Source organism: Ornithorhynchus anatinus, chromosome 3, assembly GCF_004115215.2.
Source record: "Ornithorhynchus anatinus isolate Pmale09 chromosome 3, mOrnAna1.pri.v4, whole genome shotgun sequence".
Lineage (NCBI taxonomy): Eukaryota > Metazoa > Chordata > Mammalia > Monotremata > Ornithorhynchidae > Ornithorhynchus > Ornithorhynchus anatinus.
In genome coordinates this window covers 9,842,489-9,855,791 of record NC_041730.1, presented here as the reverse complement: position 1 = coordinate 9,855,791, position 13,303 = coordinate 9,842,489, and the positions used below count along the sequence as shown (strand labels likewise).

The 13,303-nt window shown below is 40.0% G+C and overlaps 1 protein-coding gene across 1 annotated transcript in view; it reads right to left on the bottom strand.

The window, feature by feature from the left end:
* SOX6 (SRY-box transcription factor 6) overlaps positions 1 to 13,303 on the bottom strand; it is a 386,921-nt gene that overhangs the window by 339,833 nt on the left and 33,785 nt on the right.

The window sequence follows — 13,303 nt, the reverse complement described above, 5'->3', positions numbered from 1 at the left end:
AAAGGCATTTTGCTAGAGCTTACACTCAAGCCTGTTTTCAAATATGCATAATATTATTTCAACCATTTCTATTAAGGTATCACCACTCCACAAATAATACTGATTTGGTACAACTCCTGGCAAGGAGGCATATTCCAAGCCTATCAGGCTTTCATGACTATCCTAAGTAACTTTAGTATTGATTGAAATATATTTAATCAGCTTTAAAATGATTTTATTCTTCTAAAAAGATAGCTTTATAATTATAATCATGCTTAATATGAAATTACATTTTTATTTTCCTTGAAAAGAACAACTTCCTCCTAGTTACAGGAAAATTCAAATTCTTGGTTTATTTAAAGAAAGTGAAAAGCTCAGGCCAATAATCCAATTTATCTTTATGACTTTGCCCCAAGCTGGTATTATGATGTAGACTTAAGTCAGTCAGATAATTCACTGATAATTTTATGTCATAATTCATCTGGCATTGGGCAATAGTTATTTCCTAAAAGTAAAACAAAGTGCTAGTGTATTTCAGGCACTAGTAACAGTGATTAGCTGTTGCCAAAATGCCCAATACGTAAAAATCCCAAACCCTCACATCCCAAAAATCTAATGACCCACCAGACTGCTACCTCTTGAACATAGTCCGTAAACTCCTAGAGAGCAGCTTCTTATCTACCAATTCTTGGGTACTCTCCCAAGCCCTTAGCACAATTCTAAGTACACAATAGGCCATTAATAAATACTAGTGATTGATAAAACCAGAAAAGATACTCCAGAAAATCTGTCTTTCAGATCAAAGAGAGATATCGGTTCAGGAATATACTGTCACCCCTCAAAGAGCCAAGAGGCAATCCAATTATCACCAATATCTGAACCTCCCTAGGCATATGATAAATCCAGAGGTTTAGAGGTTCCTCCCTTCAATTTCCCTAGCTGCTCTGCTTCTGCCAAGTTTCTGTCATTTTCTTAAACAGAAAATGAGCCTTCGAGAAGCTGGAGAGTGACCGGGAGACTGTATATGTGCAACCATGAATGGGATTGGAAAACCAGTCCACTAAACTTGGCATCCTACATGAGCACACAAAACAAAATCCACAGAAATCACTTTCTCGCTTTAGTCACTGGTCAAATCAGTTAAAATAACCCGCATGAAATGCGCTTGAAATCTCAGCAGTATTTCTGAAAAAAAGGACCCAGGGGGTCGGATGTGATATACCAGATGTTACTGCTTCTTCATGGCAACATCAGCAATCAACCGAATCGTAAATGCTACGAAGACATCTTAATGCAGAGGCCAGCAAAGATGAAAAGTTAATGACTGGCCCCAACTCAACCCATCCCAAGCCAGGGTAACCTAAGCCAAAGCCCCAGGAACGTGGGGGCCTAAACCCGGCCCTGTCACTGGCTCATATCCGACTTCCTTTGAGGAGGAGGGGGCGGCACTACATGTAACGGGCACTGGTCTTGAAGGCTGCTGTGACTTGTAGTCTCGCCGAGTGCATACATCCTTCCACATCTGCGTAAGCAACTGTACAGTGTACAAAGTGTGATCTTTTGGAGAAAGCACAGACCTGGGAGTCAGAAGGACCTGGGTGCTAATCCCGGCTCCACCACTTGTCGACTGTCTGACCTTGGGTAAGTCGCTTCACTCCTCTGTGCTTCAGTTCCCTCATCTGTAAAATAGGGATTAAGACTGTGAGCCCTATGTGGGATAGGGACTGTGTCCAACCCAATTATCTTGTATCTACCTCAACACTCAGAACAGTGCCTGGCACAAATAAGTGCTTAACAAATATCACAATTATTAGTATTACTATTGTTATTACATGGTCAAGCTGTGCCACGTTTGCCAGAGAACATAACACTCCTGACATAAAGGGGCCTGAAAGAAAAGCCTGACTCGGGACTCTTCCTCTAATCGTCTTACAGAGTCCTAAAATAAATTCCTGAGCTAGGTTTCTCCTCAAGTCTCCAAAGTTAGAGTTTTCTGAAGTTTATATTTAGCTGACAATATTGCTGTCACTTTATTTATATAGCTTAAGACTGTTCTTTGGCCTGGAGCTCATATGCCTCGGAATTCTTTGACTCATGAATTGTTTCTCCTGATAATGTTACATCACGTAACCACCTCTGTTTAATTGGTTAGTATTGGCTGTGAGATCTGCCTGTGGAGTCCTATGACTAGGCCATGTGTCCCAGGATATCCAGTTTCTTACTGTTGCAAGAAGTTTAGACTTCAAGTAATTGCTACCTATGGCTTTTCCTAAATGAAAACAATGGTGACTTTTCTCACAGTTTATCAACCAGTCACTTCTTGGGGTCTGTTACTTTAGGAAGCCAGAAATGGAGCATACAAATAAAAGCAGGCAATTAACAATACCAGCAAAATAAAACAATGGCAACTATAAATAAACATTAACTTAGAAGGTTTTAATCAAGCCAAGTAGTGGGCAGAGAGCTCACTAAAAGTCCTGAGTAAAAGCTGTTTAGAATCATTTCAGGATGGATTTATTTTTAAATGTTCACACTCGACTTCTTTTCACATGAAATGAAAACCATAGTTTTTTTTCAAATGAATAAAGGACTTGTTTCTTTATCAACTCGACGCCTTCTCTTCAGGATTTTGGCCCCTCACCACAGGAGGCCCTGACCCGTTATTAATAAAAACCTGGATCAGAACAGTCATTTCTTATCAGGTAAGGGCATATGTCAAAAGCCTTCACTGTCTCCTCGCCCTCCCATTCCGGGGTAGTTTTCGAGGTTTGGGAGGTGATGAGGAAAATGCATACCAACTGGGTAATGCTGACAGTAAAAGCTCACATAAAACATGCCACTTTGCAAAGAATTGTGTAAAACATCTGATAACTTTGGTGTTCTTTTATGAAACACAGCACTATAGTAATTCCTCTCCCTTACACATAATTAAATAAAGTATCAATTTCAGGCTCATCTTTACTCAATTTGCTCTAAACCACGCATTAGTACTCCCATACAAAAAGAAACAATGGTTTTGCAGCTCACTTTCAGTTTGTCTACTTAATGAAAACCTCATTGTACAATTCTGAAAACCATTTCCAGCAGGCAAGGTATTTCTGATTCAGCAGAGGTTACACAATCATCAAAGCAGTTAAATATAGGTGCCAAGCCACACTGCCAGGAGCTCTTAGTACTGCAAGTTAGTGCTACCTGACAGCTTAGTGAATATAAAATTACTTGTTTCTCCAATTGAAGACAATCAAATTGTCACCTCCCATTGTAATAATGTACAACTAGCGATCAGGCAAAGTGCAAACATAATTACCCTGAAGAAAACAAAAAATCAAATCTAAATTTATCTAAGGAGTAAACACATCTATCTGGCTTCCCCCAAAAGGGAGCACATTTCAATACCAAGTGCTGTGATGCAATCCTTATGTTATTTAACAATAAGATTTATTAGTCTTACATTAAATGAAAATGAAAAACAGCAGGAGAAGCCAATTCCTAATAAGTGAGTATAAATACCAGTAAGAACATTACTTCTTTTCAGACATACAGTACAAGGCCAGTAAATCACTGCGATGGTGCCATGTGGGCCTCTAAAGTTAAGTGCGTGTCAGCAGCATTTCCATTATGAACCCCTATTTTTAGAGGTTTGTCTTTTCCAGTAAAAAAAAACTCCCTGATGGATGACAGGTGGTCTACGGGATCTCGGCCCAAGAGCAAGCCTTGGTTTTCAAAAATTCTGAAAAAACACAGTGTATTGTCATAATAATAGTATTCATTAAGCCCTTAGTGTGTGCAGGGCACTGTAGTAAGTGCTGGAAGAGGATATGGAAGTGGGAATTAGGCATAGTCCCTGTCCCTCGGCAGGCTCACAATCAACTATAAGCTCCATGCCTGACAGGGACTGTGTCCAACCTGACAGCCTTAAATCTACCCCAGTGCTTAACACAATGCCTGGCACATAGTAAGTACTTAACAAATACCATAAAACACACTGTGACTCGGGGAAGAAAAAGAAATTTCAGTAATTCACCTTGGAATTTTGGAGATCGGTAATCTACCCCAAGAACCGGTGACCTGGAAGATTTTTAGAGACTGAAAATCTTCTTTTCAACCAAGTAACCCAAGGAGAATGTGGATGGCCTATTGTTTTCTTTTCAAAAGTCATTAGAGTATTTAGCACCTGGAAACCTGGGAAGAATGTGTAGGATCCATTCAATCTCCTAAATGGTCTCAACAACCAGATGCGCAATTATTAAGGTACAGGAGTTCTTAATATGAAACACACCCTGAAGAGTCCCCAGAAGGCGCTTACATTTATAAAAGATCAGGCAAAAATGACTCTGAGATGCAGACACCCTTAAGAAATTCTCCCTAAACTGTATTCAGAAGCATTCCTGGAAGAGATTGTTCAGGTTTATAGCATGAGTACCTATTTAAATCATGCTATTGGTATGATATGCTACGTAAGAAGCAGCTTGGCTTAGTGGAAAGTGGCTTGGGATTCAGAGGTTGTGGGTTCTAATCCCAGCTCCGCCACTTGTCTGTTGTGTGATTTTGGGCAAATCACTTAACTTCTCTGTGCCTCAGTTACCTCATCTGTAACATGGGGATTAACACTGTAAGCCCCACGTGATACAACCTCATTACCTTGTATCTACCCAGCGCTTAGCTCAGTGCCTGGCACATAGTAAGCACTTAACAAATACCATCAATATTATTACATATGTGCTACAGGGGGTTGTGAGCACTTAAATGTTTAGCTGCTGAAGTAGCAGTTGCAGGGATAATGTTGCGAGACTAGAAATTAATTGGGGAAGGCCTCAAAAGGGCAGGTGATTTCAGATGGGATCTTAATACTGCCTGAGATGGCATCAACAAAATGGCTTGATTCTGCAGGAAACCAAATATATCACACATTGGGAATCAGTGTAGCCTAGTGGAAAAAGCACAGGCCCAGGAGTCGGAGGACCTGAGTTCTAAATCCTAGCTCTACCACTTGTCTGCTGTTTTACCTTGGGCAAGTCACATAACTACTCCATGCCTAGGGGCTGTGAGTCTCAAGGGGGACAGGAACTTTGTTTGATCTGATCATCTTGTATCTACCCCAGTGCTTAGTACAGTTTTTGATACTTTAAAAAATACCACAATTATTTTTTTTTGAGCACAAGAAATCAGGTCTTCACCTGCAATAGGAGTAGGTACCCATAAATGAGAAACAGTGTGGACTAATGGAGAGAACACGGGTCTGGGAGTCAGAACAACCTGGGTTCTAATCCCAGCTCTGCCACTTATTTGCTATGTGATCTCAGGCAAGTCACTTCACTTCTCTGTGCCTCAGGTACCTCTTCTGTAAAAATGGGGATAAGACCATGAGCCCTTTGAGAGACATGGACTGTGTCCAACCTGATTAACTTGTGTTGGCCACAGAGCTTATAAGTGTCTAACAAATACCATTTTTAAAAAAGCCATGATTTCCCATTACACTACTTTGAATAATGCCTTACACCATTACCCTTTACAAACCTTAATTTGGCAATCTTCCTCAGCAGCCTCATATCACCTAAATTAATGTCCTGAGTGCCAGAACACAGGTAGACAAACTGAGTTGAAAATATTAGATATCCTGGGGGCACTTGTGTAAGAAATAGTTCAGCCAGTTGGGAAATATACTTTTTTTTTCAGCTTAAACGTACCCCAAATACAGGGAACTGTATTTTTTTCCCTTGGGATCCCTCTAAAATCATATACTCTCAATAAATATCCAATTCTCCTAAAATGGGGGGCTGCATACCATAAAAAACAAAATGAACAAGCAAAAAAAGAGAAGGAAAACTCTCAGGGTCACATCTGCAGTGTTCCAAGCCATGTAAACGCACACAAGCTACTTATCCCAATACCAGGGCATCCAGTATCCAAACAGGCTTGCATTGTCATATGAGTGTTCCCGAATTCCCCAACAAAGTTCCAGCCAAAACACGTAGTGAAAACACACACTCTGGCACAACTGAGTTTATCAAAATGATCACCACCACTAGCACCATGCCGTAAAATTAAAAATGACATCTTTTTCAATGTCACATAGATATAGAGAATAATTTCTTTTATAGCTAAAACTCTTCTACCTATGAGAGGAAGCCCAGTAGTTGTTCTGCAACAACCCAAGTGTTTGAGGGAGGGAATTGTGCTTTGCCCAGATTGAAAACGTAGGCACACACTAAACACACACACGCAAATACACACACACACATATATTCACAGTTGACCACTGTACTCAAGGAAAACGTCAATGACGATTAAATGTAGCCGTTTAAACTGGGTTTAGACCAGGATCACAGTCCTGGAACAAAAGTGCCCACTTGTGCACAAGGCCCTGTTTAGTGGCTACAGTCTCTGCTTTCCATTTCAGAGGAGCGAAAATAGAGAACAATCAAATTTCTTTGGAAGCAAAATGAGGCTGGCTAAACAAATAGATTCATTTTTTTTTTTTAAGATAAAAAGCCCCACAGAAAATCCCCACATTGTATTAAGTTACCTCCTCTTATGGCAGGCATTAACTTCCCTTTAAAAAAAAATCCAATTGGAAGGAAAACTTTTAAAAATTCTGTTTAAGTCTATGTTTTCGGGGTTATTTCTTCCTCCTCCTCCTCCCCTCCATCCATTCAAACGGAGTGTTTTAATTCTATTCCACTATTAAATCCAATTTATCTTTGAGTCTCATTTACTCTATGGTATAAAAAGCAAAATCCAATTTCAATAGGCAATACCTTTAGAAACACTCTGAAAAACGAAAAACTAGATAATAACAACTGAAATAAATGAATAATCACTTTACTACAGTCCCAATTTAACACTTTAATCGGAATGTTACTGTGAACAATCTGTTCATACAGTAAAATCTACATCCTGCCCCCAATTATTCAGGGATTGTTTTTCTAATTTTGAATTATGTAGACCCTAGATTTTCCCCCTTTAAGCACTTCACTGTCAATATTTGACCTGAGAAAGGGGCTGAAGGAAAAACTACCCATTTTGTTATGTAAAATAGCTTCAGTGCAAGAAGTTGAAGCTATTGACTAATATTTTGTGCATATAAAGATTTCAGTTGTGCACCCTTTCTAGCTCCGTTAGCACATATAATTAAAAATGTACTGATGATGTGGTCAGCTATGCTTGAACATGTAAAATGAGTTCTGTTCCTTCATTTCATACCCTGTTTTCATAGATTGTTTCCAATTTCCAAAGCCCGTTCATATCCATTACTTCATTTTCTCCTCCTACCCTATGAATGAGAAGGAGATATCATTATCCCCATCTAACAGATAAGCAAACTGAGGTACAGAGAGTCCAAGTGACTTGCCAAAGGCTACACTGCCAGTCAATGGTCGAGCTGGAACGAGAACCCAGGTTTCCCTGACTTCCAGTCTCAGGGTCTTTTCCCTAAACTGAACCCCTACAGTGGCACTGTGCAAGGGACACAGCCTCAGTGCGGTGAGGAAGGGAAACCCAGGGGATTAATTATTGATAGTAATAATAATAATAGTACTTGTTAAGCGCTTACTATGTGCAAAGCACTGTTCTAAGCACTGGGATACATACAAGATAATCAGGGATGAAAAGAGATGTTGCGTCAGTGTCATTAACTGCACAGAGAACTGCTTTCCTTTCTTACGAGCTGGAAGTAGGTGCTGGACTGAGTCTGCCCTGAGGGAAAATGAGACAAGGAGCTTAGCAGGTAAGTATTTAACATACCAGTTTACAGCACACTTCAAGTAATCCAGACTAATACAGACATCCCTTTTAGATCCTCCCCACACCGTAACATTCCAAAGACTACTCCTTCTGAAAGAACCAAGAGCCTCATACAAGGGGACCGCACTTTAGTAAATTACTACACCGTATGCGAGAGCTGAAGAAATGTATAGTTCTGCCTTGTGGTTTTCACCACTGACCCAATTTTCCCAGATTGTAAGATGCAGCAGACAGTCTGGCTTTGAGGATGAATAATACTCATTTCATCAACACCGTCTTTTTTCTCTCCTCTCTTTTTTTCCATGAGCTAGGTGCTATAAATTTCCCATTTGCATTTACTGGTAACAGCTTATCATAGGCAGACAACAGTCAGTAACATGTGCCATTGATTACTTCATAAACTACAACTCGGTTATTTCCCTGAATTGTGCACAACGGGAATAGTTGACATCACTTTTAAAAACAACTGTGCCCACCCACTGTAGAGCAATAAGGGATTCTTTGCAAGGGACCTCTTGTTTCCCACCTCTTTAAAGTTTCAAGACTCCTCGTTTCCATAAGCCGGAAGCTTACGGGACCATGAAAAAGATCCCAAACTCCCTCCCTAACCCTGTTCTAAGTCTGCACCTTCAGCACCAACTTCAGTTATCCAGAATCTTCTTCAGGACACCTGTCTCCTGAAACGTTTTTCCCTCCCCTCGCACCTATCCAAGTCTCTCCTTTCAAGTTTCAGCTACCATCACCACATCATTTCTTCTTTGCCTAAATTCCTGGCTTCCCATCTCCCTTTGCCAATGATCTTTTAACTTTAAAGAATGAACTCTTTAGAGCATTTTAACAATTTGCCATACAATGGAACATTCGCCTCATGGTGGACTCTTGGGTTATGCTCCAGAATTATCCTGGGAGACAGAATACTATCTGAATGGATCGTTGGCCTGACTCAGTGATTGCATTTCTCAAGTCTTTAATGCTTTCAGGAGGATGGTTGGGAATAAGGACCCAACACTATTTCATCGGGATAAAGCTAGAGCGTGAAAACTTTAAAAGTGTGCATTTCTATGCTGCTTCACAATATCAGAGTACGGCTAGCATTCCCTCTAGGAGAAAAATAAACCTGATAATTAGCAACTCTATATGAAAACAATATTCCAAATAATGGCATTCATTCATTCATTCAATCGTATTTATTGAGCGCTTAATGGCACAGTCTAATATCCCTAATGTATATTTAGAATTTCTTTTCTCCCTCTTTCTTGGCTGCCAATGTGCAGAGTTCAAATACATCGCAGGACAGAGGAGGTTAAGAAAATTAAAACACAGGTATGCTGATTTACATTTTATTATAAATACATTAACCTTTTCAAAAGCTTTTTAAGGTTTAAGTTTCCAAACCTAGAAGACAATGCAACACAGCTTTACAAGAGATGTAGGATTTGCCAAAATGTGCCACAGATAGCAAAATCCATACAATTTCTAAACATAGAAGCATATCCCGTGAAGCATGATGGGTCTCAAAACCTGTTCCCCATAATGTACCAAGTGACTTCCACCCACCTTTAGACCCAGGCATTCTTAGCAGAGCTGTATATTAAATATTAGAATTCTCTCGGCCACTGCTCCCCGCCCCTACCTCTTCTCCCCAGACCAAGTTTGCTTCAGAAAATAAACTCCTGTAGTTGGGGTTTTCTTTACTTGCCTCAACCTCCGACTTTGTTAAATGTCACGGCGCAGATCACTTATTCTTATACCCACCACGGGACATGTTCAAATGACGTGATTAAAAAAGAGCAGATTCTTGCCCTGGGTGGCTATACAACCTATGCAGTTATTGAAAGGGCTTTTTGAAAGAGAAAGCTTCCCCAGAAGGATAAACATGCCTGAGACACAAGCTAAAAGGCAGTGCCATGGAAGCAAAGTCTAAAGCAGTTTTTCCAAGTCAGCCGAAGGATGAAACAAGCAGAAATAATCACTTTGAATCCAACTACTCAAGATACAGAACAAACAAATCAGGGACAGGGATGCTTGTTCCATGGAAGCATTCTAGAAAAATGTATGTAAATGAAAAAGCAATACACTGAAAATTGATAGAATAGTGCTATTTTAATGCATAAGCTAAAAGTCGCTATCAGTTACCAAACTGTTCATAAACTTTTAAAATAAATAGTGAAAATATCAAATGTGATGAATATCCAGGTAACATCTAGTCTGTTTGACTGTAGTAGCTTTGTGAATTAATCATCCTTAAATTCTTTACTAGAAATGAATCGATAATTACTCAGTTTGCCTGCCAGTGCTGTTTCTTTAGACTGCTTGCTCCTATCAAACATTTTCAGCAGTGAAAATGCTCCCTCGTCATATATTAAACATCACATCTCAGTCTGCATATATTATAGTCCAGCAATGTTGGCTAGAAAGATTGATTTTATTGAAAACAGTAATGTACCATGCCTTTGTAGTTCATTAAAGTAAGGGTGCATGGTATTTGAGATCTCAGACTACCCGGTAAGAACAGAAGGTCTAAGCCACACAGAGAAGACACACTGACTGCACAGCCTCAATAAAATCCAAATCTCTTTTTCAAGTTCCAGTTGCATTGAAAAACCTGCGAAAGCAAAATACTATCACAAGGTCCATTTCAACTCTGGAGTTTTTCGCTTTGAATGTAAATTCCTTCACATAGGTTGCTACAACAAGGTTTATTCAGTCCTACCCAGGCTGAACTCTGCAGTTCCCAAAACTAAAAATGCAAAAGGTAAAGTAACACAGATACTAATCACACGGATCACTCACATGTAGTGGCCGTTCTTCCACTCTTCAGTCCCGCTTTCTCTTACCACACCGGCCAGAACTTCAGCACTTGAGGGCATAACACCTTTGACACCTTCCCAAATTAAAAGGAACCACCACTGAACCACTGTCAGAAAACCCGCACTCAGTTAATCTCTGCCAAGTTCCGGTCCACCATATCCATCCATAAGTTCAGCGAATTTGCTGAACAAAGCCCTGTCAACTTTGCTCGACAATTAAAGGAGCTGAAAACATTAGAGTAAGTGAGAAAAGTGAAGGAGCTGGGGCCTGTTGGGAGATACAGTACCCCACATGCCTTCTGCCACTGCTGCTACAGTTAAGCAAACTTTACAAGCCAGTCAAGCCATCATCCAATAGAGCCTATTTGCTGAGCAACAGTGGAGCTTTGTGGTTTTGCCTCACAGTTGACAGTAAGTTATGAGCCCTTTGTGAGCACAGGGGAAGGAAAACAGAGATCGGAATTTGGCAGGAAAATATAATACAGAATTCTCCTGTCTATGGAACCTGAATTTTTGTGAAAACAATCAAGCATTGTTGAAAGAAAGAAAAGCAACTTTGACAGATGAAATATAGAGGGGCCCCTTTTAGGAAAACAGTAAACAAAGCGCCATTCAGGCCAAGTCCATTCTGTCATTTATAAAGATAGTTTCTTCTGTGTGGTGAGAGTTTATAGCAAAGAGTTCAGATTCAACAAATCAAGTGTAAAATCTCCCACAGTCCCCATTAAAATAGCCAGCTAGGAAAAGACAGGAATGCCAAAGAGAAAAATATCACAAGTTTTTTTTTCTTTTTTCCCCGTTAGAGAGAGAGGATACAATAAGTCGATGGGGTGAAAGGGGTTCTAAGAGAAGTCTGAAAGACAAGCCAAAAAACTACCAATTGTTAATTATAAAGGGCTAATTTTGTCAGAGACAGGAAGAGACGAGGACACTGGAGATCACTCAATAGAAATATGAAAGGAAGGAGCCATTCTTCATCATTGTTGGAGAACTATGTCTCTATTTCTCCAGGCTGGACCTCATGAGGTCATCATTGGCATGGAAGGCTCAAAAACTTGGGCTGGTACTACTATAGTTTGGACATCTGGAATGTCAGCACACAGTGCACTACTTTCTCCAAAGTATCTTAATTCCTCTTTCCAAAAATAGGCGTCCTGGCCAGCTTTAGTCACCCAAACTGGAAAATGTACAGCACAGAATGAAATGAAAAGCATTTTTGTTTCCTTACCCGCACAACGAGTAATAAGATTTCTGTGGGGGCAAATTAAGGAAATAGTGTTCAGCACACTGCAGCTTTGATTAACAGCGCCTATTTTTGCTCCATGACTGGCGATTGTTTTGCAGTTTTGACAGGCAGGAGTTTCAGGCATCGGTGGGACTCTTAAAAACGTATGTTTTTGCGGCCAACACATTATTTGTTAACATTTTAAAGAGGAGAGTGGGACCGTAAGCCAATAGAGCCCTAGTTAGAATCAAATGACACATTACTTGTACATCATTTGGAAAACATGAACAAAACCGGTTGGTTTTTTGCTACACCCAGCTAAAGTAACAGTCTTCATTGTGTGCTAATCTGGAGTCAAACCAAGCCGCACCTAAGCAAATAATGCTTAGGAGATGCAAAATAATACTGATTTCTTTATTTAGACAACCAAAACTATTTATTTCACCAATGAAATCACATAATAACTAACTACACTTTAAACAGTCTTTTGAAACAAAGCCCACAAAATGCTGAAGTGTGCCAATAGGTCAAGAATAATAAAAGCAAGCATGCATATGGATTCAATGCTGCAGATTTATTCAGCATTGGTTAATGGTTTCTATAGAGATTGATGTCAATCTCTCTGGCCTTTCTTGTGTCAACAGTCAGTTACAACAAGGAAGATCATGGCTTTTGCCTTTGATTAGAAGAGGTATCTTTCCATAGTTTACTGAAGGTCACAGCATTTGCAACATGTTCTCACTTATTACAGCTCCTATGTGGAATGTATACATAAAAAGACAATTTACTTCATAAAAAAGGGTCAGAGCAACAAGTTCTTCTGTACTAGATAGATTTCGCTTCCAATCAGGCTTGTTCTGATCAACTACAGGAAGGTTGGCATAGCGCTAATTAAGCTGTAACTGTGGCTCGCACCCCCTTTATCCCCTATTACTGACTTTCAAAAAGAACAAATCCCATTCTTGCCTCGCTTTAAGAACCCCTGTCTTTTAATCTATTCTCAACCAGGGATTCCCTCCATGGGCCTCCCTCTGACATTCTCCCCCAGATTCCACATCCCTCTTTGGCAGATGAAAAAAAAAAGCACAGGATCTTTTTTCAGTTATTGAAAAGAGAATGATGGTAGTAGTATGAAGCACTTATGGTGTGCACAGCACTGTGTTAAATACTGGGAAAGCTTACGCAGATGGGAATTAGACAGGGACCTTGTCTCTTGAGTCTCACAGCCTAGGAATGATGGCCATTTCTTCCCTTTGGGTCACTTTAGAACTGCCCAGGTCATCTCAGTCAGTCAATTGTGTTTATTGAGCACTTACTGTGTGCAGAGCACTGAATGAAGTGCTTGGGAGAGTACAAGAAAACAATATAATAGACACATTCCGTGCCCACAATGAGCTTAGTCTAGAGGACTGTAAGAGGGTCTACTTAAGGGTAGAATTAGATAGAGAGGAGGCATCCCAGTTTTTCATTTTGGATCTGGGGCAAAAGTGGGGATGAGAAGAGGAGGGGACTTAATTCAAAGAAAGCCAGTATTTGTGGTGATTGG